This window comes from Schistocerca serialis, chromosome 1, assembly GCF_023864345.2.
Source record: "Schistocerca serialis cubense isolate TAMUIC-IGC-003099 chromosome 1, iqSchSeri2.2, whole genome shotgun sequence".
NCBI classification, from domain to species: domain Eukaryota; kingdom Metazoa; phylum Arthropoda; class Insecta; order Orthoptera; family Acrididae; genus Schistocerca; species Schistocerca serialis.
The window spans coordinates 816,068,975-816,095,889 of NC_064638.1; the positions used below are offsets into that span (position 1 = coordinate 816,068,975).

Here is a 26,915-nt window from a genome sequence, read left to right on the forward strand (position 1 = left end):
ACTTCTGAGGTCATCAGTCGCCTAGAACTTAGAACTAATTAAACCTAACTAACCTAAGGACATCACACACAACCATGCCCGAGGCAGGATTCGATCCTGCGACCGTAGCGGTCGCTCGGCTCCAGTCTGTAGCGCCTAGAACCGCACGGCCACTCCGGCCGGCCACTACGAATGTGTGTGGACATTAAAATGGGAATGTGGGTCTCACGGGGAACGTGCAAGCGATGAGTCCCTGCAGTCGCACTATCCTCTGTGCCTTCGGTGGCTCAGATTGATAGAGCGCCTGCCATGTAAGCAGGAGATCCCGGGTTCGAGTCCCGATCGGGGCACCCATTTTCCACTGTCCCCACTGATATATATCAACGCCTGTCGGCAGCGTAGGATATTGATTGAATTATCATTCCATTATAGAGTGCTGGATGGTCACCGCTGGTATCTGTTCTTTCGAACATGTCCGAAAGAACAGATACCATCTTCAAATGCCAGGTGTGATGGTCTGAGGCGCCAATCCTTTTCGCAGCAGGGTCCCTTTAATGGTCATTCGCGGCACCCTTACAACACAGCAATATGTCGACGATATTCTAAGACCCGTTTTGTTGCCCTTCATGGCAAGCCATCCAGAGCTTATATTTCCGTAGGATAATGGCCGTTCACACATGGCGAGAGTTTCTCCTGCTTGTCTTTATGCTTGTGAAACCTTTCTTTGGCCAGAAATGCCACCGGATATCTCTCATACTAAGAACTGGAGCGTTATGAGCAGGGCCCTCCAAATATCTCGGGATTTTGACGATCTAACTCCCCGATTGGACAGAATATAGCACGGCATCAAAAAATGGTTCAAATGGCTCTGAGCACTATGGGACTCAACTTCTGAGGTCATCAGTCCCCTAGAATTTAGAAGTACTTAAATCTAACTAACCTAAAGACATCACACACATCCATGCCCGAGGCAGGATTCGAACCTGCGACCGTTGCGGTCTCGTGGTTCCAGATTGTAGCGCCTAGAACCGCTCGGTCACAACGGCCGGCAGCACGGCATCCCTCAGGAGGACATCCAACTACTCTGTCAATCAATGCCAGGCCGAATAAGTGTTCGCATAAGGGCCAGAGGTGCACTATCACTTTATTGACTTGTTCAATGTGTCAAGCTCTTTTTCTTGAATAAATCATCAGATTTTCTGAAATTGTTATCGTTTGTTTGTCTGTACACGCACATCACGTATAGCGATTGTCTGCAACGAGTAATGATTGTAATGGGCAGGGGCACTACGAATGTAGTGTGTGGACATTAAGGTGGGAATGTGGGTCTCACGGGGAGCGTGCAAGGGATGAGTCCTTGCAGTCGCACTATCCTCTGTGCCTTCGGTGTGCAGGCCAGGCGTGCGTGTGTGTGTGTATCTGTCTGTGTGTGTATGTGTGTGTGTGTGTGTGTGTGTGTGTGTGTGTGTCTTTGGTCTTAGAGTGTATTTAACTAACACACAAATACCATTCCTTATCATAGACAAAAATTCAAAACTTAGCTGAGTGGGCACAGTCAGGAACACGAGACTCGCAGCAGTAGTATCAAGTTTCTGCGTCTCAGATATCCAGTTCCGAAAGTCGGAGTGAGTGGCGTCGGGCTGATCGGCGTGTGGGGGGAGACAGTAAGGACTCCCGGAGTGGGCCACTTGGCCAGAGGGGTCGGAGTGCAGTGCGACGTGGGGCCGCCCCTGCTGGACTGTATTTGGGGCGCGGTCGATACCGCCGCGGCCGCGGGACGCCGTAACGATTCCCACGTACCTGCGTTCAAGGAGACGCCGGAAACGGTCCGACACAGGTGCCTTGTGGCCACAACGACTGGGAGCTGCTTACAGTTCCTGTCCAGAGTTCCTGGAATGCTGCGTTACCTTCTAATGCCGTCTGTCATCTAGAGAGATTAGCGCTTTGTACAGACAGCAGCATGGTGAAGGAATACAATAGTTTCCATATATTAGAGAAAACGTAAAAGAATTGACAAGAGCCGGCCGTGGTGGCCGAGCGGTTCTAGACGCTTCAGTCTGGAACCGCGAGACCGCTACGGACGCAGGTTCGAATCCTGCCTCGGGCATAGATGTGTGTGATGTCCTTAGGTTAGTTAGGTTTAAGTAGTTGTGATTTCTAGGGAACTGATGACCTCAGCTGTTAAGTCCCATAGCACTAAGAGCCATATGAACCATTTTTGAAGAATCGACAAAAACATTGAATATATTAATGCTACAAAGCGCAACCGCATATGCTCACCAGGCGAAACACTGGCGGAAAAAAATCGCAACACTAAAAACTAATTAAAGTAGAGTAATGAAATTTCAGGAATACATTTGTCTAGGTAAAAATTTAAGCGATTAACAAGAACAAAGGTTAATGCAAGTGTGAGATAAGCCATTGAAAGTGTGGAATGCTGATACATTAATAATCTGTGTAACAGCCAGAATGTTGAACGCAAGTATGCAAACGCGCATGTATTTGTTGTGGAGGTGCCGGATGTCAGTTTGTGGGGGTGGAGTTCATTGTCTGTTGCACTTGGTCGGTCAATACAGGGACCGTTAACGCAGGTTGTGGATGACGCTGGAATTATCCCATAATGTCCCATATGTGCCCCAATAGAGACAGATCTGGTGTTGGAGCAGGCCAAGGCAGCATGTCGGGTTACAACAGCAGTATGTCGGCGAGTGTTTTCCTATTGGAAAACACTACGTGGATTGCTCTTCACGAATGGCAACAAAATGGGTCAAAACACCAGACTGACGTACAAATTCTCAGTCAGGGTATGTGGAATAATCACGAGGGCTCTTCTGATGCCATATGATACCGCATTCTGGGCCATACTGTAAGCTCTAGGTGTGCGAAGAGTTTATCTAGCACCAGACGGGTTGTTTGCAGGCCCTCAACTGCCCTCCTTCTCAACGACACACGGCCATCATTGGCACCAAGGAAGAACAAGTTTTCATTAGAAAACACAACAGATCTCCTTCCTGTTCTCCAATGAGCTCTCGCTTGTCACCACTGAAGTCTCAAATGGTGGTGGTTTGGGCTCAGTGGAATGCACGCTACGGGTCGTCTGACTCGGGGCTGTCGTTGAACTAACCGATTTGTAACAGTTTGTTGTGTCAGTGTGGTGCCAACTGCTGCTCAGATTGCTGCTGCAGATGCAGTACAATGCGCGAAAGCCATACGCCGAACACGATGGTATTCCCTTCGGCAGTGCCACGTGGCCGTCCGGAGCCAATTAAATTATGTTGCTACCAATTAAAAAGGAATTATACAATTTTATTAGTTTACTGAGAATCAATAATTATTAACCACGTTCATTTGCAAACAGACCAAAACTTGGTACCTTAACCATTTTTACAAAATATCTATACATTCTCTTTAGGGAAGCATGGGTTCACGAAAGCTACCTCATGTGGTACAAGGTTGCTGACTTTCACAAGTGAAGAGGCTTATATCTCACTCTACCATACAACCATGGAAGATCACGATAAATGGGGGTCTACCCGTTAGAGAGCTGTACTACAGACGGAAACAATAGAAAACAGCAGAATAGAGACTCGCACCACTAACCTATTCGCGATATGTAAATAAGATGGATATTAAAATTTTGAAAATTACACACAGAAAACGGAAAACGAAAATAGCATGTACAAATCACCGTGGATATCTTAAAACTTTAACTAATTTTGTCTGGTAAAGTGTTTGATTACGAAAAGCACATAAACGATAGTTTGTGTGTTTAAAACAGTTCAGTAAACAAATACAAAGTAACGATCTGTTGGCTTGAATAGACGGATTCAACAAAGGTTGATGGAGGTGGATGGAGTTGGTCGTCAGTTGGATGGCTGGATGTTGGAGGCTGACTGGAATTGTCGGAGACTGGTGTAGGACGAATCTTTTGGGAACCAGGAACCAGGATGTAGGAAAGTGGAATAATTTCGAACCTCGTGGCACCAGACAGGACCAATAGGACATGAAACAATTTCGAACATTGGAACTTTCGGAGACCTTCACCCTAGGCACCGCAAATAACGGGTTAGTAGCACATTTCTCCACTGAATCCTTCATGAATTCAGTAGATTCGGAAGAGGTATGATCCACTGCAGTGTCCACTTCATAGCAATCGAGTTTATCTATTTTTAAATAAGTCTTTCCAAAGGAAATCACTTCTCTTGATCATTTCATTACATTAGGGTGTTCTTGGACTACATGAGGTCGGCAGATCATCCAGTGCTCTTTCTAAATTATACTACATGTATATGAATAAGCCGATATTCAAGAAGGGTCTCCTTTCATTTTAGAACTCCTCTCTCTACATTGATATCACAGTCCATCCTTAATAGAAAGGCAGGGCAGTTTTTTGTATATCCAAAGTAAATATTCCACCTGGGAAATGCTTCCAACGAAGATTATAAATCACCTTGTCTTCGCACCACTTCTGTGCTTTCATCATACATTTCTCTCTTAAATGCCTATGTCTTCTTATTTATGTTCAGACCACGTCCGTATCTGAATTCACTTTAGAGTAAATAGACAAATTAATTGCTCTTACATTCATGATCATTTGAAATGAAATTAACCACACAAACATTGTCGAAGATTCCTGCAAGTTCCTAAAATGTTACCATAGTTATAAATCAGAATAACTCCTTCGGGTAAGTTCAGTCAATTCAAGTGCATTTCCTCTCGCACAAAAGACTAACGTATGATCCATAAACCTAAGTAGTTAAAACACATAGGCACGTCCTATATCAAAACTTCAATAGCAAAAATTGAAGATCATACAGCCTTACAAATACATATACACTCTTCCTAAAAATAAACAATTGACTTGGTCACCAATAAAAAGAATTAATTAGTTAATTGCTTGATAAACACGACATTATTTCTCTAAAGCACTCACTGTGTGATGCATAGTGTCTCATTAGTAACTCTGATCTCACTATGAGTGCATCATAGTCCAACACCAAACACAAATACTATAAATTTAATCGTAGTCCATCACTCCTCACTATGTAATTCCTAATCACTATGAATTTAATCATCATAGCCCTTTTCACATAGTTAATCACATCATAACATTTCTCAGCATCCTGATGGAGATACAGTCTTCTGATGTAGAAACTTGCTGGACGCACCAATAAATACACACCAGGCTTTGGAGTCTTCACAATTACAAACGGTCCATTGTATGATAATTGCCACTTCCAGATTTATTTATTTATTTATTTATTTATTTTTGAGACGTGCTCGTTGGGTTGGCTCCTGGATGATAGCGTGAAGCTAGTATCTGTTTTATCTCCTCTTGTGTTAAAGTGCTTGTCCACTTGTAACAAGTAAAATTTGCAGCACTACCTGACAAAAGCGCCTCAGGCTTTCCAACCTTTGGAACAAAATCGTTAACTAATCTGTTTATGATTGGGTGACTCATGGCTGTCTTCAACGGATAAAGTTTTACATTCTTTGTAAAAGCGTTTAAAAATCCCACAAAATATTTAAACCGTGCTTTTGACCAGAATAACGTAGCACATTTATTTATTTAGCGTATGGCTAATACAGACATATCATGAAATTAAATTACCTATACATATGTACATATTGACACACAAGAAACTTAAGTTTGTCCTTACAACTGAATATCCAGTCCTTCAATCCAATCCACTGCATCTGGAGTTGCTAGCAGGAAGTCCTCTTTGTCGCCGTGATAGGCTCGAAGCCGGCATTCACTGACAATGTGGTGAACAGTCTGGTATGGAGCCCCACAGTCACAAGCTGGATCAGGCAGCTTCTTCCACTTAAAGAGAGCATCCCTGCATCGCTCATGGCTGGTACGGATTCTGTTGAGAGTAGTCCAGGTCTTGCGTGGTAAGTCGAATCCACTTGGAAGTTTAGCACCTGAGAAGATGTTATGCAGGTGCACATCTGTCAGTGCTTCCCACCGACCTTTCCATTCTTCAAGAGGTTTGAAACTCTTAGCAACCATGTCAGCAGCATCGCACAGAGTTGGATGGCGTGATTTCAGTCTCTTGCGATTTAAAAGTTGCAGTTCGCTATGCACGGGTAGGTTAGAATTCCTGGAGATCTTGTGGAATTCTCTCATAAGGGCAGTACATCTGCGTTGATCAGGAGGCATTATACCGGTTAACAGTGGAAGCCAATAAACTGGAGTAGAGCTGATTGCGCCAGATATTATGCGCATTGTCGTATTCAGCTGGGTATCAACAAGCCTTGTATGATGACTGTTCATCCAAACAGGTGCACAATACTCAGCACTTGAGTACACCAAGCCCAGAGCTGAAGATCGCAGGGTGGTTGCTGAAGATCCCCAGGTAGTTCCGCATAGCTTATGGAGGATGATGTTTCGAGTCCTCAGCTTTTGAGATAAGTTAAGAAGGTGTTATTTGAAACATAGCGTACGATCCAGGATGACACCAAGATATTTTGGGCTCCAATTATGACGAAGAATTCTGCCTCTGAAACTTACTTCCAGTTTTACGTTCGCCAACCGGTTATTTAGATGGAAGCAACACACTTCTGTTTTACTCACACTGGGTTGGAGTCTCCAGATTTTGAAGTAATTATCTAATGCAGACAGGTCATTGGTTAGAATCTCTTCTGTTGTCTTCATTTCCTGGTGTTTTACGGCTAGAGCCAGGCCATCGGCATAGCGGTATTTTCTGGACGAAATGTCAGGTAGATCAGACAGATATAGGTTGAACAGTAAGGGCGAGAGAACTGATCCTTGAGGCAATCCGTTGTTCAGCTTCCTCTCCTTACTTATGTTGCTTCCACTGATTACCTGGAACTTCCGATCACTTAGCATGCTGTTAATCAGTCTAGCCATTATTCTGCAGGGTATGATGCAGAGAAATGTGAAGATAAGACCTTCCCTCCACACATTGTCGAAGGCGACAGTTAGATCAACAAACGCCACAGATGTTTTCTGCTTCATTTGGTATCCTGACTTTATGAAGGATGTGAGAGACAATACTTGGTCGCAGCAGCTACCCCCTGATCTGAAGCCTGCCTGATCAACTGAAACATTCTCTAAGATAGCGCTACTTATTCTGTTATATATTAGCCTTTCAAAAAGCTTGTAGCAGCAGCTGAGTAGGGAAATGGGGCGATAGTTTTCTACCTTGTTGCTGGGTTTGCCAGGTTTCAGAACAGATATTATCTTCGCCTTTTTAAACTCTGATGGAAGTTGACCGGTCAGCAGGATGTCAGTGAAGAATTCTGCCAGCCATTTCTTAGCTTTTCCTCCCATATGGATCAGGAATTCTGGGTGGATACCATCGAATCCAGGTGCCTTAAGAGGTTTGAGGTCCTTCAGTCCAGAGTCAATGTCTGAAACTGTGAAGGGATGGGTATACTCAGATGAGGGAGATACCTTCTTTTTCAGGTCACGAAGCTGTCCGCTGATATGTCTTGTATGTTTCTTGTCAGGAGGTACTCTTGAGGTAGTAATGATGTGGGAAGCAATTTGGTCTGGTGTTACTTCGGAATTTTTTCTGCATGCTGGTGCACTTCCTCCCAGTTTTCACAGAAGACTCCATGCTTTCCTGCTCGAGTGGGTAAAGTCCATATTTTCGACTGTTTCTGTCCATTTCTGCCTCCTAGACATGTCCAAGCTGGACAATAGTTCCGTAGCTATCTCTGGGTCACCACTTTGCTGGAAGTGTTGGTACAGTGTTTCACTTTCGTCATTCCGTCCTGGAACATATTCTTTTCGGTATCCTCTTGGCATACACTTTATAGCTGTAGCTGTTACTGCACCAATGAAGCGTTGATAGTTATTATGTGATGGAGGTATCCATCGATTGGTCTTATCCAGTTCCGTTGAAAACTTCATCCAGTCAGCTTTCTGGAAATTCCATCGAGCACAAACATTGACTGATACAAACGCAAGAGGCTTTTCCGGAAGAATGGAATGGAGCCTGCGCCTTCGTCCTCGATTGACGAGCTTTGGTCTTTGACGTACACGACAATGCTTCAACTGAAGTTGCACTTTTCTGTGGAGGTTGGGAAAATAACAGTAGGTACTTAGCATTGCTGCACATTTGAGTACAACAAGGTGTTCCCATGCATAAGGGGTATATCAGATTAACTTTGTTTTGTACTCCTCTGGTATACATACACACTAGTTTTCACATATTCACTTCATCTAGGGAATAAGACATTATTCACCAGTTTGTAAAGCTGACTAATCTTCTGTTGATCTGGTTGTCCTAATTTTTGTCGAATCTGACTCCAACATGTGTCTTCTTGTTGAAGACTAGCAATATCTTTATACCACTTTACGTAATACCCTCGATGTAGTTGGTCTTCCATAAGCAACACTGGGAACTCAGATGACTGTTCATCATCCCATACTTCCTGTGTCAAAACCTTCTGGCACACGTGATAAGGCGTCAGCAACAATATTACAGTGGCCACTTCTGTGAACTACCTAAAAGTTATACTCTTGCAAGAACATCTTCTTAATAGATGGGGACAGGTAGAACAGAACTCTGCATTTGCCCAACACCTTAAAGCCAGTGGCCATAGTCCTCCGCAAGTACAAAATCTTAAGATTTTGAATTTTGCGCAAAAGGATAAGAAGTTAAACATTTTGGAAGAAATTGAAATATTTAGGCATATGGAAGACAAAGATTTGTCTCTCCTTAACGGCCAAATATTTGGCGCCAATCAGGCCTTTTTAGAAGTTATGAAATCGGTGTTATTAATGTAATCATGGAGCTCTCGTAATTCTGCCTAAATATGAGCCCTGTTCCTCTCTGGTCTTATGTCGTCTTCTTAGCCAAGCCATTAGGGTTTTTTGACTCAGATAGGATAATTGCGAGTTTGTCGCCTTAAATGACGCATTTTACACATTTCAATGTAGCTCTAAAAAAAAGGGCGGGGGGGGGGGGGGGGGGAAGGGGGGGAGTTTACCCGCATAACGTCCACCTTCCACGTTGGTGTGTATTTTTTAAGCCTAATAATTTTACTTGTATTTTATAAAGAAAGTTTTCTTGCTAGAAGTTCTAGCTCCGAATGACGCAGTATTGAGTGTTATATGGGCGGCCTCTTTACCTGAAATTACAGTCCTGTGTTTTTAATGTTCTCGTTCTAGTGGTACAGGATACGAAAAATCTGTTTATGTACTGCATCTGTCTGCTGTATTATCCACCTCGTTTTCTCATTTTAAATTTACCGCCTTCGTTTATATTTTACTTCGTCAAAATTTTAGGATAAATTATGCACAGTAATTCCATTTAATCAATGTTTTTATGTGCATTACATTTATAAAGTTTTAGTGGGTATGTATATCCAGTTTACGATCTCCCATTTTTATCACTGCTGCGTCGCAGCGCCACCTCTTGAGGTGATTCTGTATTAGGCTTCAGTACTGGCACACGACGCTGTGGCGCATTATGCTTACTACCTGAGCCCCCATCTTACTCTGTTACTCGCTCCTGTGAACGGGAGCGCGTTATGCAGATCTTGGTGCCTCTTGCGTCCATCTAGAAAAGGTAATGATTTTACTATTTTATATTTCTAGTTTTTACTGAGTTTAACGAAGACGATGTTGGCCTGATACATTTGACGATGCCCTTTGGCTGCACTGACTAAAGGATTCGTCTAAGAAATACCAAATTAAGGTATTTGCTCTTTTAATAGGTGATCTGTTTATACATGCTTATAGGTTATCCAAGTCTGCACATCGCGATCGCGATTCTTAAATAGATGTATTTGTTCTCTGTTTTCTATGTAGATAACCTGAAGATGCCTAAATAAGGCGAAACGCGTCGTTGAAAAATAAAAAACTAAAATTGCAACCAAGACTGTTTTTAACCAATAATCTTGCAAAAGAAAGTTTCCATCGGACTAACCTTGCATGTAGAAGTTTATAAGTTTGCAGGAAACTCAAAGACTGATGGCTGCAATAAACGGTGGTTCTTAATAGATATAAATAATATTGAAGTTTTCAAATGCTCAGAACACTGCCAGCACCACATTCCCTGTTGCTGTATAGGCTCTTTCACAATTGGACAATATCTGACTTGCAAACGCACTCAGACATAAGGTTTACTCGCCGTCTATGACCCTAGTTTGAAACAAAGATGTGCCTAATCAAACAGGTGATGAATCTGTAACCTCCCCCTCACTTATCGACCTTAATGACAGTGAAAAATGAAACCGCGTGTACCTAATGGTAATTTTGGAAAAGCAATCGTCACCGAAGTTAACCTGTCGGTAAAGAGGGAGGAAAGGGTTACATCTAAATGAAAGGAAAAATGCAAGTGAAACTGGTGGAAATTAATTTTGAAATAGGGATAAAGTTAATAAAGAAAGTAAATGTGCGGCCGTTACGTTAACAATCAACTAGCGGTAATTAGATATTTGAGATTTGGGGGAAATTACGGTCGCCAGTCCTATGGACAATTACTATAATAACTGAAAAAGAAAGGTTATTACACATATAATTAGCACTAGAAGCGTGGCAACTGAAGGTTGACACGTGTAGTGTGAAAACTGAAAGTTTGTCAGAAGTAATACATTTCGCTACACTTAATTTAGCAAAAGAATTAATGAAACCGGAAAATCGAAAGTTAATTTAGTGACTGAAGTTAATAGTGAGCTTTCTTTCTGAAGCACATCGAAATACAGTTAGTCTTGGACTACCTCAACAATCATTTCTAAAGCTACTTGAATCTACGCAATTTAGAAAGAAGAGATTTAACTTTGAACTTGAATTAAACGATTCTGAACAATTAACAATAGTAAAATTTAGTACATACTAAGTTGAGCTGCAGTCACAGGTAAGCTAAAATATGGTAACAAAACTCGCACTCTTAATTTGTGCTTGCGTAATCTAAATACTTAAACTGAACTTTGAAATTAAAGCAGTGAAATGCAATAATTGTACTTTAATGCTGGCGTCTGAATTTCAACGACACTCGGGTTCATTTCGGAAAAGGAAGGGAGCCTGCCTTGTAATGCAATTGGGACAATCAGCAACAAAGGTTCGTGCTAAGTTGCTGTAATTTTGCGAGGCAAATGGAACAATTTGAAAAGCTGAGGTCTGCCTTACAGTTCTGAAACTTTACGTGCTTTTAGTCTTCCTTGTTGGTTGATTGAAGGTTTGAAGCCGTCGATCGAGGAGGTGGCGACAGTCACTCATTGTCGGCCGTCGCTGTTGCAGAAGCTGGATGTTGGCGCGCCTTCTTCTCGACACGGTCACCAGGCGAAACGGGCTCTTGATGTGCGCCAGCTAATGCTTCCCGTCCGCGACACCATGTCAGAAACTATCATCGCGAGTCGAGCGCAATTACATGCTGCCAAACCCCGAAAGCGCGGCAACTCGCGGGAGCGTCACACAACACCTGCTCCACTCGCTACTCCCGCCAGACTCTTTCTTGCTCTCCCGCGCTCCACGCGGCAGAGTTAACACTACCCAAGATCCTACACTCTTTGAGTCTTCACACGACCTATCGATGTAATCGTTCGATAGCAGTTTTCCCTAGGCAAGACCCAGCGTAAAAATACAAATAATATTTACGAAACAAACCAATTATACATCGACATGAGTGCATAAATATATGTATACAAACAGTAAAACAATTACAATATATAAAGAGACAGAAATGTCATATCTTGAGGTAACAAAACAAGGAAAAAAATAATAGTACAATAGATGGAAATAGGAGGATATGCATTTCCGGCGTTACAAATCTATTAATAATCAAAATTCCAGTGACACATCAGGATGGGACAATTAGACGAGTTCACAAGCGCATTTTTAATGTTATTGAACGCTCGATGACATTAATCGGTCCACACCCTCAGCACCTTCTTTCAGGGCAGATTTAACAACGGTTCGGCATTCATGAAATGATCAGGCATAAACCTGCAGAAGAATGAAACTAAGCCCAACAATCCTTTCAGTTGCTTTTTATTCTGAGGCACCGCGAAGTACTTTATCGCACTGATTTTCACTTCATCTGGAAGAATTCCTTTTGCAATTACACTGAAGCTCCAAAGAAACTAGCATAGGCATGAGTATTCAAATACAGACATATGTAAACAGGCAGAATACGGCGCTGCTGTCGGCAACGCCTATATAAATCAAGTGTCTGACGCAGTTGTTAGATCCGTTACTGCTGCTACAATGGCAGATTATCAAAATTTAAGTGAGATTGAACATGGTGTTATTGTCGGCGCACGAGCGATGGGACACAGCATCTCCCAGGTAGCGATGAAGTGGGGATTTTCCCGTACGACCTTTTCACGAGTGTACCGTGAATATCAGGAATCCGGTAAAACATCAAATCTTCGACATGGTAGCGGCCGGAAAAAGATCGTCCAAGACCGAGACCAACGACGACTGGAGAGAATCGTTCAACGTGACAGAAGTGCAACCATTCCGCAAATTGCTGCAGATTTCAGTGCTGGGCCCTCAACAAGTTTCAGCGTGCGGACCATTCAACGAAACATCATCGATGTGGGCTTTCGGAGCCGAAGGCCCACTCGTGTACCCCTGATGACCGAACGGCACAAAGCTTTACGCATCGCCTGAATTGGACTGTTGATGAGTGGAAACATGTTGCCTGGTCGGACGAGTCTCGTTTCACATTGTAACGAGCGGATGGACGTGTACGGGCATGGAGGCTTTCATTAAAGCACTGTTGATCCAAAATTTCACTTTCCTCGCTGAGAATTCGATGTTTCTGTCCCTCTCTCGTATGCTACTAATTCTCAGGGTATAATCCATAATCAATTTTTCAACTGTCTGCCAAATGGATGGAAGTGGCAAGCACTCTGTTGCTGTTCTATGTAAAGGATAGTTTTCATTTTTGCTATCATTCTGTAGACAAACTTCTGTAACGGTAGTTTGTGAAGTATTACAAGATTTTAATTGCGTGTGTGCAAGAAGACTGAAAAATATCTGGTTACTTGAACGGAAACTTTTGCGAAAGAGTTGTTGCTTCCCCGATATTTTTTACATAAATATCTCTCACTCTCCCAGGTATTTATTTAATTTCTGTTTGAATTCTGAAGTCTGTAAACCAAAAAGATTAATGGCATGTAAAGGTCACTTAGAGTTTGTAATCATAATCTGTCTGCCTCTCGATGCCGAAGTCAGCATCTGGAATAAAATTTCTGTGGCTCTTCAGAATTCCGGCGATCGTCGTCTCTGAAAATTCTTAAAATAGTCGAGGCGTAATCGTACGCCGTGAGGAAGCCGTCTTGGGTGCTATTTCGTACTCACTCTGCAGCATGGGAATCGGTGTCCATGTTGTGTATTAATTTCGATAAAAGTCCGGAAATTAATCTCTCAAAATAGAGCATAAACGATCATGGTTCAGGCTTTTCTGATTTCCCAGGGTACAATGTTCCCTACGAGTTACGACACACCAAATAAGGTATGAGCCACGGGCAAGGGCGGAGTTAAAATAACCAAAGAAATGAACGTACCTTTTCCAGTCATGAAATTGTATTTTTGTATAAATGATTTTCATAGCTAGATTTTAGGATACATCATCAAATTGTGTGAGATGAAATCTTATCATAATCAATCAAATTACGTTCCACATTCAAAATGGCAGCTTCGAACAATGCTGCTAATTACAGTTCAGCTGCGGTCACACCATCTGATTCCTCTTCACAATTGCTAAATCACAAGTTCAGAGTACACATAACGTTCCACATTATATCCACAGAGTTTTTATATCACGAGTCAGAAATAACCCCCTTCTCTCTCTCTCTCTCTCTCTCTCTCTCTCGCAGTCGTAATGAGTCTCTCTCTCTCTCTCTCTCTCTCTCTCTCTCTCTCGTAGTCGTAATTAGTCTTTGATGCATATAGACCACTTGCTCAGTTACGCAATAGACCGATGATGCTGTAATGTAACTTATCACCCCGGACTACAAGTCCATTTAAAAAAAAAACATATAAACATCTGCGATAACTAGAGATAAAATGACAGCTAAAGTGTGAGACTATACATTCTCGTGACCACTGCTGCCAGCAATTATGCACAGTGGCTACATACGTGCTAAGTCCTTCTGCAGTTACGCAGAAGAAACATCCAGCTTGCCGCAGCCCTACTACACGACCCAATCCAAACTCAGTGAGTGTTGATAGCGGCGCCCCTGTCTCCTTAAAGAAACTTTTGATTAACATTGACTCACCACGTCCCATTTCAAAGGTAAGAAACGCTGACGGCCTTTACACGTGTATTTAAATCAAACCTGAGTGGCATCGTCATATTGGCGCTCCTAGCGCCATCTTTGGCGACTGGCGCGAAATTTGAATGGAGACCATCTTTCAGATGTAGAAACACACCTACGAACTTTCGTTTTTGTCGCGTAACTCCTTCTTGGCGTTGCGATTTTTTTCCGTCAATGTATCAGACATTACTTAAAATGGCCCACAGGGTTCTTTGGAAAGTTCTGGGTAGTGTGGAAGTGGTACTAGGTAGTCATGTGGCCCTCCAGCCCTTTCGCATGTTACGGCGGTGAACAACGACTGTGGTGGTAAGAAACACCACGTTGCATTGTGGTGAGGGTGGAGATGAATAAAGGGTGCGATGGAAGCATAACTCAGAAACATCTGGAACCAAACAATTTTTGTACATACATGACTCATTATTTGTACTTCTTATTTAATTAGCCGAGCGGTCTGAGGCGCTGCAGTCATGGACTGTGCGGCTGGTCCCGGCGGAGGTTCGAGTCCTCGCTGGAGCATGGGTGTGTGTTTTTGTCCTTAGGATAATTTAGGTTATGTGGTGTGTAAGCTTAGGGACTGGTGACCTTAGCAGTTAAGTCCCATAAGATTTCACACACATTTGAACATTTTGAAAGGGAATGAAGGAGGAGGGGTGTGAGTACAGAGAGAAAATGTGGTGATACATCAGCGTATCTCTGTAATGCCTGAAGCATTTTCTACAAAACTTGGCACACAAATCCCTTGCTGGCTGGAAAAAATTACTGTGGGAATATGACACCTCTATCGGCGAGGGTGGGTGTGAGAAAGATTGATATAAAAGTGTAATGATGATGTAACTTCCCAGGGATATACTGGGCACCTTAATCTGAATCATTTGCTCCTGAGTTCCTGTCTGTTGAGACATGTGATACACTGAATGATACGCTGCACTCAGAATTTAACGCTTTCATTTTAATTATGTTTCAAAGATTTTTGCCACTATTTACGTTATTTACATTATTGTCATATAATGTCTATTAAACAAATACTTCATTGTGATGTGCGTATACATTAATTGTCAAAAAATACGAAAATGTTTTTGACAATTAATACTTGAGATTTTTATACAAATATGACTTATGTATGTACAGTAATAGTTGTAATATGGCTGCTTTCATCTTTATATATCGTGATTCATGGAGGTTTCTTCGTTGAGGTTACAAGTACTTTGGCTGCTCATGCTGTGTCCAGATTACTTATGTCCAGTGTCCTGTGGCGTGTGCATGACGAAGATTGTTGATGTGTGAAGATTACTATTGTTCTCTGGGCGCTATGGGACTTAACAGCTGAGGTCATCAGTCCCCTAGAACTTAGAACTACTTAAACCTAACTAAGCTAAGGACATCACACACATCCATGCCCGAGGCAGGATTCGAACCTGCGGCCGTAGCGCTCGCGCTGTTCCAGACTGAAGCACCTAGAACCGCTCGGCCACACCGGCCGGCTCTCTCTTATCATTCATGAGTTTGATAGCTAATGCGTGGTACTACGTGCTCGTCACATGGCTTGAATTTACCAATTTTTCGTAAGTTACGTTTTGTATTTTCGTATCTTTATGACGTTTTGCACATTGAGATTTTGTTGTCATCTCTGTTTTCTACCGTTGACTCAGATTCCAATTGATGGTCGTTGACCGAAACCGGCAGCAAATCAATAAATTGTTCTATCGCAACCAATACAATGAGAGTAAGATACTCCTAGTACCGCTATGGGTAGGGGTGACGATGAGAAGGGGTGACATATACACTCCTGGAAATTGAAATAAGAACACCGTGAATTCATTGCCCCAGGAAGGGGAAACTTTATTGACACATTCCTGGGGTCAGATAGATCACTTGATCACACTTACAGAACCACAGGCACATAGACACAGGCAACAGAGCATGCACAATGTCGGCACTAGTACAGTGTATATCCACCTTTCGCAGCAATTCAGGCTGCTATTCTCCCATGGAGACGATCGTAGAGATGCTGGATGTAGTCCTGTGGAACGGCTTGCCATGCCATTTCCACCTGGCGCCTCAGTTGGACCAGCGTTCGTGCTGGACGTGCAGACCGCGTGAGACGACGCTTCATCCAGTCCCAAACATGCTCAATGGGGGACAGATCCGGAGATCTTGCTGGCCAGGGTAGTTGACTTACACCTTCTAGAGCACGTTGGGTGGCACGGGATACATGCGGACGTGCATTGTCCTGTTGGAACAGCAAGTTCCCTTGCCGGTCTAGGAATGGTAGAACGATGGGTTCGATGACGGTTTGGATGTACCGTGCACTATTCAGTGTCCCCTCGACGATCACCAGTGGTGTACGGCCAGTGTAGGAGATCGCTCCCCACACCATGATGCCGGGTGTTGGCCCTGTGTGCCTCGGTAGTATGCAGTCCTGATTGTGGCGCTCACCTGCACGGCGCCATACACGCATACAACCATCATTGGCACCAAGGCAGAAGCGACTCTCATCGCTGAAGACGACACGTCTCCATTCGTCCCTCCATTCACGCCTCTCGCGACACTACTGGAGGCGAGCTGCACGATGTTGGGGCGTGAGCGGAAGACGGCCTAACGGTGTGCGGGACCGTAGCCCAGCTTCATGGAGACGGTTGCGAATGGTCCTCGCCGATACCCCAGGAGCAACAGTGTCCCTAATTTGCTGGGAAGTGGCGGTGCGGTCCCCTACGGCACTGCGTAGGATCCTACGGTCTTGGCGTGCATCCGTGCGTCGCTTCGGTCCGGTCCCAGGTCGACGGGCACGTGCACCTTCCGCCGACCACTGGCGACAACATCGATGTACTGTGGAGATTTCACGCCCCATGTGTTGAGCAATTCGGCGGTACGTCCACCCGGCGTCGCTCAAAGTCCGTCAACTGCACATACGGTTCACGTCCACGCTGTCGCGGCATGCTACCAGTGTTAAAGACTGCGATGGAGCTCCGTATGCCACGGCAAACTGGCTGACACTGACGGCGGCGGTGCACAAATGCTGCGCAGCTAGCGCCATTCGACGGCCAACACCGCGGTTCCTGGTGTGTCCGCTGTGCCGTGCGTGTGATCATTGCTTGTACAGCCCTCTCGCAATGTCCGGAGCAAGTATGGTGGGTCTGACACACCGGTGTCAATGTGTTCTTTTTTCCATTTCCAGGAGTGTAGAAACGTCGATAAGCTATCTGTTAGTATTTATTTCTTGCAATTGATTGACGTGGAATATTTTAAATATGTGAACCGCAATCTGCCTCTGCGTTGTTCAATGTGTCAACTAGGTCGCATGAAAGCACTATAGAAAGCCATGAATTTTGTCAGCGGGTTTCGGGCCAAAGATCATACTCAGATACATGTAACGTCCTGTCTGGAGTAACATAGTGCTAAATACCGGACAATCAGTTGCCAACGTGAAATGTAATGGTCGTCTCATTAAAACGCCGACAAACTTTACAGATTCCTTAAAAAAAGAAATCCAGTAAACAAGGGCGGCAAAGCGCATACCTAAAGAGATATTGGCATTTGTTCACCTTCAAATGGCTCTGAGCACTTTGGGACTTAACATCTGATGTCATCAGTCTCCTAGAGCTTAGAACTAGTTAAATCTAACTAACCTAAGGATATCACACACATTCATGCGCGGCTCCGGACTGAAGCGCCTAGAACCGCTCGGTCACGGAGGCCGGCTTGTTCACCTATGAAACACATCTCTTCTGCCTGCTTTTAATATTTTGGGGGGAGGTAGTATGGACAAAAACAAGGAAAAAACGAGTAGTAAACATGGGCTCTAAAAAGCTTATCTTACGAGTTATGAACACATTTTCATTAGAAGAGATGTTTTTCACACTAGCGAAGATGAACAAGTACTCATAGCTCTTAAAGTATGCGTTTTAGACCCCATGTTTACTAGATTTTTTTGCTTATTTCTGTATAAGGAACCTGTCCCTAAAGTATGCCGGTGTTTTTTTTCTTTTTTTCTTTTTGGAACACCTCGTGTGTGACATACATGTAGGCTGGCGTAGCGTCTGGCAAGAAGCTAGTAACAAAATAAGGACTGATTGAGTTGCAGGTCGTTCACAACGCAAGAGGCGTTAATAGAAACTGGAATCTAGGATTACCAAAACAGTTAGCTGAAGACGCTCAGAGGGCATTATTGACAGCAAGTATTTTTCAGCGAGGAATGCAGCATTCGATTTACGCGTTGCCACGGAAAGGCAGCTTGTTGCTTGAGTGACGACCAGGCGAGGAGGCGGTCACGCTTCCGGAAGACTGTCTTCTGTCACAGAACAGTCGTGTCGTTTCCATAGCAGCAACAGGCGGCGTGGACAAGGTGCACAGCGCCTACGTCACGGCTCAGGAATGCCGTGCTGCCGAATGACGTCACCGCGGAACCTAGTTATCGAGCGTTCGCTTAACTGCCGCCTTCCCTCAAACAAAGGCTTATCATATCGCTCTGATAATACTGACAACCTGACACGCTAGTACAATATTGATGCATTGCTTAACTTTCTCAGGGTCGGTCGCTCAGCCCCGTCCCCTGCCGCCTACCCTTTCTCATACATTTGATTCACAGGCTGCTGACCAAACGTACACATACTCATGAAAAAATAAGCTACAAAATACAGAAAATGCTGTAGGTACTCTGCGATTAACTCTTGTGCAGAATACAAGATGTGTATCAGAAGGAAGTTTTTACCTTACGTTTGAAAATTTGGCATTCAGAACTCATATTCTTATTGCAAGCTACAGAGTATTATACACATCTCTGTAAAGTAGTTTAGGAAATGTTCTCCAAGTGAACTTCCTTTTGACAGTTTGCTGTTAGTTTGACGAGCATCAAGACACGTCTTCCCTGGTCTCCAAAATTGTTAGGTTTCAACAGTTTCGAGCACCTGTTGTAATATACCTAATATACAAAGACTTAATGAAAACTTCGATTCCCTGACATCGTGTAGTACAATACCTCACTTTAAAATGATTGGTATTGTGGTGATTCGTGAATTTCATAAAAAGGACACTAAATTGGAGACTAAATAACAGACACTATTAAAAAATAAAACAAACGACGATTTATTTTAACAAACTGTGGCATTCATTGTAGTAATGGGAAAGACTTGAATTAGTGAGAATGGTAGGAATAAAATATATGGTATTAATAACTAACTGTAATTACTCAAATAATTGGACTTTTACGAATGTAGTTTACTTATCCAAGAAGTTATTCTGTCGTTTGCAAATGAAGGCACATATTGTAAAACGTAAATTCAGGATGAAAGCTGTAAAGAACATTCCGTCTTAATGACTTTATTAATTAAACTCGTATTGTTGTAACCAGATATACGCCTAATTATAAAATTCTAGGCATCTGTTACAAATTCTGTCAATCAAAACATGTTTCGTTTTACCCTCTCAGCTTCAATTATTGTTAGGAATGTGAGTCGTTGTGTAATTAGCGTGTATTAATTATTTTTGTGAAGTCCATTGTTGTACTCATATTTCGATGGAATTTTTACATTTAAAAAAATTTTTACATTATAAATTTCACATATTATTCAATTATGTAATTTTAGACGTATTATTCTGTGTAATCAGAACATCTTAGCTTTGGAACTTTTAATTGTAAATACGATTAAAAATATATTCTCATTATTAAGTAATAATGGTCCAAGTGACCATCCATTATTTGTGGTGTTGTGTTCTTCAGTCCTGAGACTGGTTTGATGCAGCTCTCCATGCTACTCTATCCTGTGAAAGCTTCTTCATCTCCCAGTACCTACTGCAGCCTACATCTTTCTGAATCTGCTTAGTGTATTCATCTCTTGGTCTACCTCTACGATTTTTACCCTCCACGCTGCCCTCCAATATTAAATTGGTGATCCCTCGATGTCTCAGAACATATCCTACCAACCGATCCCTTCTTCTAGTCAAGTTGTGCCCCAAGCTCCTCTTCTCCCCAATTCTATTCAATACCTCCTCATTAGTTATGTGATCTACCCATCTAATCTTCAGCATTCTTCTGTAGCACCACATTTCGAAAGCTTCTATTCTCTTCTTGTCGAAACTATTTATCGTCCACGTTTCACTTCCATACATGGCTACACTCCATACAAATACTTTCAGAAACGACTTCCTGGCACTTAAATCTATACTCGATGTAAACAAATTTTTCTTCTTCAGAAACGCTTTCCTTGCCATTGCCAGTCTACATTTTATATCCTCTCTACTTCGACCATCATCAGTTATTTTGCTCTCCAAACAGCAAAACTCCTTTACTACTTACATTATTTAGAATATATAAATAGGGAAGCAGCGAGGCTGCTGGGACGGGCAGTTTCAGCTGATATCTCGATGTGTAACCTGTGTTAGTTACTTGAATATTATTTCACTAAGATTTAAAGTTGTGAAAAAAGTATGTTTCTTGATTTGTGAACCAGTCAGTTGTTTTACGAAGACATACTGTACAACTCGATCTCTTTGCAATGTGTCATGATGAATTTGATCAGCTGTTACGAACGGAAGAATAAATATTTAAAAACTGGAACCGATCACTTTCACTGTAAACCGCAGACTTCATGAAGATCCAGGCAATCTACGAATTTTTCAGTAATGTGGAGAAAAATTTCGTTTTAACCTTCTACTTATGATTCTAGATAACATCAGATGACATGCCCTTTTGATAAGTTAGTTCATCTGTCTTCGAAGTTTCGAGGATTACTTTACCGACGAGTAGATAATAATCAAGTAGAAGTGTTAAACTGTGGACTGTCATGAAAAACACTGAACAGCCTTTCATTCTGCTCCACCGCGCAAGGTGGCACAGTGTTCAGCACACGTGAATCGCCCTCTGCAAAATGATGGTTCAAGCCCCAGTGCGGACATCCACATTTAGGTTTTCCGTGATTTCCTTAAATCGCTCCATGTAAAAGTTGGGACGCTTCCCTTGAAACGAGCAAGGCCGATTTCCTTCCCCATCCTTTCGTTATCCGAGCTTGTGCTCTGTCTCTGATGTCCGCACTGTCGACCGGACGTAAAATTCTAATCTTTCCTCCACGATTGTTACAGTTCCTCATTCAACAACATTCTGGATTAAGAGTAATCGATCCCCAGCTAGATCAATCACTATTTGTATGCCAAAGGTTGTAATGCACCTCTCAGGTCAGCGTTTACATCCTTTTGTCAAGCCCTTACATGCGCAGAGAACGCCGCTGAGGCAGTCTGGCTGCAGCTGCGTGTAGTAAACAGAAATTTTCTGCCACGTCGTCTCTGAGGGAGATTGTGCAGTGACTCTTTCGTGCACAAATCACAGAGCCATCACACAAATCTCTGGAACGGCCAGCCAGCACACTGGCGTACATGCAGAAGGTGACGCTGTGTGACTGCTGGCTGGAGCCACAGCTAGCACCTGGCCGTGTGAGATTCCAGCCAGACCGCGGTTACTACCTCGTCAATCCCGTGTTTTCTCCTTCTCTACAGTCGACACATAAAAGTCGTTTTAAACTAAGGATCTGCCTCTAGACGGAATGCAGTTGTCTTCCAATAGTCCGATCCTTTTCTTCTTTGGATGCCTTGCCTTCAACATACAACTCGTCTCTTTTATCCAGATCAATCATCTTCCTCGGCTGAATTCAGACAGTGTTTTAAGGCGTGGTGTCTATCGTCTATTTTAAACCGTAAATATGCACACGACAATGTTTTGCTACAGGCTGTATTGTACTCCTTGTGTTCGAGGTTGGCATTGTCTCGTGTAATCTTTAGTGTGACTGGCAGAAAAAGTCCTTTCTTTGCTTTGTTGGATATGCTCTCTTTCAGCGTCTTTCTGATAATATGAGTATGAATGTTGGATATGCTCTCTTTCAGCGTCTTTCTGATAATATGAGTATGAATAAATTGAACAGATTATCAATAAATGTAGTCCGCACCACGATAACTTAACACTCGCCATTTTATTGAAGTAAATTTGTTACAAAAACAGTCAGTTCGCAATACCATTCACCGACGGAAGAATAATTACGTCCCCCTCCGAAGAATAATTACGTCCCCCTCTATCCTTTCTTCAGTTATTTCAAGAACGCTGAAAATGACATCGTGGTGCAGATAAAACTGCTCAAGTGAACACCTTATCGATAATAATGGATACTAGACGATAAAAATAAAGACGGTAACGTTATAAAACCACGAAACTAAACTGAAAGAGTTACAAGCAGCCAGGGAAGGAGCGATGAACACACATCAAAAAAGTTGTGCATCACCCCGGTTCCTACAGCTTCTCAAGATAGACGTTGACTGTGGATATTGTATCGCAGACACAGTCCCTTTGAATGTTCAGAGATGTCACTAAACCCGCCCAAAGATGTGAACAACCATGCATGAGCAGCGCCTATTAGACGGAGGGGGTCCGACAGCCGATCTGTACCAGTCATTCCACCAGGAGGGAGGTACACAGCTCGTGTCGTCAGTAGTTCAACCGTGCCTGGACGGTCAATACCGTAGTTCGATCGCGTCCGCGTTGTTACTTTGTGTTAGGAAGGGCTCTCAATAAGGTTCAAATGGCTCTGAGCACTATGGGACTCAACTGCTGAGGTCATTAGTCCCCTAGAACTTAGAACTAATTAAACCTAACTAACCTAAGGACATCACAAACATCCATGCCCGAGACAGGATTCGAACCTGCGACCGTAGCGGTCTTGCGGTTCCAGACTGCAGCGCCTTTAACCGCACGGCCACTTCGGCCGGCCTCTCAATAAGGGAGGTGTCCAGGTGTCTCGGAGTGAACCAAAGCGATGTTGTTCGGACATGGAGGAAATACAGAGAGACAGGAACTGTCGATGACATGCCTCGCTCAGACCGCCCAAGGGCTACTACTGCAGTAGATGACCGCTACCTACGGATTATGGCACGGAGGAACCCTGACAGCAACGCCGCCTTGTTGAATAATGCTTTTCGTGCAGCCACAGGACGTCGTGCTGCGACTCAACCTGTGCGCAATAGGCTGTATGATGCTCAACTTCACTCCCGACGTCCGTGGCGAGGTCAAACTTTTCAACCACGACAGCATGCAGCGCGGTACAGATGGGCCCAACAACATGCCGAATGGACCGCTCAGGATTGGCATCACGTTCTCTTCGCCGATGAGGGTCGCATATACCTTCAACCAGACAATCGTCGGAGACGTGTTTGGAGGCAACCCGGTCAGGCTGAATACCTTAGACGCGACAATTCACGTCCCCATCGTGCACATCTTGTGAATGACTTCCTTCAGGATAACGACATCGCTCGACTAGAGTGGCCAGCATGTTCTCCAGACATGAACCCTACCGAAAATGCCTGGGATAGATTGAAAGTGGCTGTTTATGGACGACGTGATCCATCAACCACTCTGAGGGATCTACGCCGATTCGCCGTTGAGGAGTGGTACAATGTGGACCAACAGTGCCTTGATGAACTTGTGGATAGTATGCCACGACGAATACAGGCATGCATCAATGCAAGAGGACGTGCTACTGGGTATTAGAGGTAGCTGTGTGTGCGGCAGTCTGGATCTCCATCTCTGAAGGTCTCCCTGTGTGGTGGTCAACATACAATGTGTGGTTTTCATGAGCAATAACAATGGCGTAAATGATTTTTATGTAGAGGTTCCGGAACTCTCGGAACCGAGGTGAGGCAAAACATTTTTGATGTGTCTATTACAACTGACATACGCGAATGCACGAGTTATGTACTGGGTGTAAGTGAAGATATTTCTATTGGTGACCGAGGACGGTGTACTGAACAACATTACATTATTAATTACATCGTTTGCAGACTAACAAGTATAGCTATTACAAGTCACATGTTTTTACGTTTGGGTACTACCTCCACACATTCGCGGCACACGCAAGCAATTAAAGATTACTTTCCTCTCTGGAACAGGTCAGCTATTGAAGCATCGATGCATAGAGGTAAAATGGTAGTCTATAACGACAGTATAATCCACTTCACGGTGCAGTTACGTCCGTGATGAAAACATCAGGCCGTAAAGGTCCTCAGCTCGTGGTCTATTGGCTAGTGTTGCTACCTCTGGATCACAGAGTCTCGTCCCGGACAGGGTGTGGATTTTCTCTGCCCGGGGACTGGATGTTCGTGTTGTCCTTATAATTTCATCCTCATCATCATCATTCTTGACAGTAGCTAGATTGGACCGTGTAAAAAATTGGACTGTGTAAAAATTAAGGCTTTTTAGGGGCGCCGGTGACCGCGCAGTTGAGCGCATCACAAATCAAACACCTTCACCATCATCAGGTCGTAAAGTCTGTGACGTGATCGTGGGAATACTGTTCGACGCAGAGGAAAAGCAACCAACACACTGATTTATTAATTTACCACATAAGAAATATCTGTACTTATACCCGTCACACCCTGTACATAGTTTGACAAAAAAGGGAAACACACAGAAGGGAGGAGAAAATGAAATGACATTTCACAGATTGAGAGGACAAATGACATAGTTACTACAGCAGAATGCTGAAGACTAGACGGGTAACTCCCGTAACTAATGAGGAGGTACTGAATAGAATTGGGGAGACAACCTGACCAAAAGAAGGCACTGGTTGACACAACACATTTTGAGACATTAATGGACCATCAGTTTAGTACTGAAAGGAATTGTGGGGAGTAAAAATCGTAGAGGGGGACCAGTAGATGAATACAACAAGTAGATTCTGAAGGATGTAACTTGCAGCAGCTAGTCAGAGATAAGAGGCTCACATTGGATAGAGCAGCAAGGTGAACTGCCTCAAACCAGTCTTTGGACTGAACACCACAACAACAGCATGATGTTGTTTAAGTGGTTACAACGTCGAGTCAAAATTGCGACGATCCTGGTAGTATGAACCCATTTATCAGTATGACGTTGCACCCTCTCTGGTCAGGATGCAAGCACTGAGTCTGTTGAGAAGTGTGCCATAAACACATTGCATCCTCTCTTGAGGACAGATGGCTCACAACTGCTGTAACTGGTCTTTTACATCGTGGATACTGGCTCTAGGATGGAGTCGAGATCTGAGCTGGTCCCAAACATGCGCTGTCAAGGACAGATCTGGGGCTCTTGCTTGCCACGGGAATTATTCAACATCATGCAATCAGTTCATTGACAGATGTAACATGTGTGGGTGATCCTTGCCGTTTTCAAAAATGGCACGACCCTACTGTGACATGAGGGGTAACACACGAGGACACATGATGTCCGACACGTACTTTTATGCCATCTGATGTGAGGCAATCACTACTAGCTGTGTCCTGACGTCATATTCGATGATTCCCTGCGCCATGACGTTGGAAGTAACATAGCGGTGCCTTTCCAAAACACTGGAAGAATATGGCATTTCCCAAGGTTGCTAATCATCGTTGAACACAGTACGACGCCATTCATCAGCAGTCCTAGAGTCCTAGTCAAAGCACCACTCCAAATGCAGCCGTTTGTACTGCGTTGTTAATGGCAATCTACAACTAGGAGAGCAATCTTTTGTCCACCTGCTGCTAGTCTCTGACCAGTCATAAGGAATGACACAGGAAATGGCAGCGAGTCCATTACTTGTTGTCGGATGGCAGGCACAGACTGAACGGGTTACGATGTACTTCATACACGATACGACGATCCTCTCTTGTGGTGGTCGAAGGAATCTTGACGACGAGTATGCTTGCCCTCACATTTCCAAAAAGTCCAACATTGTCCACTGTTACATTCAAATGCCCAAAAGGTCTGTATATTGCACGATTCGACCATCTGGCGAAATGGAGACCCACAGCGAAGGTTCTTTCAAACTTCGGTAGGTGCTGATAATGCTGTCTCAAGTGAGTACACGGCATTTACTCTGATCACTCAAAATATGACGCATTTCAAGCTTCTTATACTCTGTTGTGCCACAGCTATTTTACTTGGCATGGCTGAATAGAATATAGACGCCGCCATATTTGACGTAAGAGCTCCACGGAAACGGGTCAGACTGGTGCCGGCCAGGCAACGTTACATCAGATGCGACCTTTTGTTACAAAAAATACTGTCACCACAGCTTCGGGCAGTTAGCATGTTGCCAGTTCCAAGAAGGAGTCAAAGTATTATTGATGCAATGAGGAGGCGACCAGCTCTGGTGTTTGTTCCCTGATTGCTGCACAACTGAACCGTAACTCTGTTGTCGCTTACGTGATGGGAATCAATATCTTGGCAAAACAGGGACGAACCAAGCAGATATAAATCTTGATGGTGTTGAGACAGCAACCAGCCACACATTTATTTTCAGTTTCTTTATTCAAAGCCGGCCATGGTGGCCGAGCGGTTCTAGGCGCTTCAGTCTGGAACCGCGCGACCGCTACGGTCGCAGGTTCGAATCCTGCCTCGGGCATGGATGTGTGTGATGTCCCTAGGTTAGTTAGGTTTAAGTCGTTCTAAGTTCTAGGGGACTGGTGACCTCAGAAGTTAAGTCCCATAGTGCTCAGAGCCTTTATTCAAAAGTTACCTGTTTCGATTGATCGTCAAACGGTTTTCATGCTTTCATTAGAACATGTGGAGCGTTTTTTTTTTTTTACAGATTAACTGTCCTAAAATATAAATAATACATTATTATAAGCACGGCACACAGATGGTTGCGTTACAGATTTGCAATGGAGTGACTTACGTGAAATGTCTATTTGGAGTGTTAGTTTTC

General features: G+C 43.5%; 1 protein-coding gene across 2 annotated transcripts in view; it reads right to left on the reverse strand.

The window, feature by feature from the left end:
- The window catches only part of LOC126484273 (ecotropic viral integration site 5 ortholog), a 373,708-nt gene that overhangs the window by 237,422 nt on the left and 109,371 nt on the right, over nucleotides 1-26,915 (reverse strand). The gene's annotated exons all lie outside the window — the stretch shown is intronic.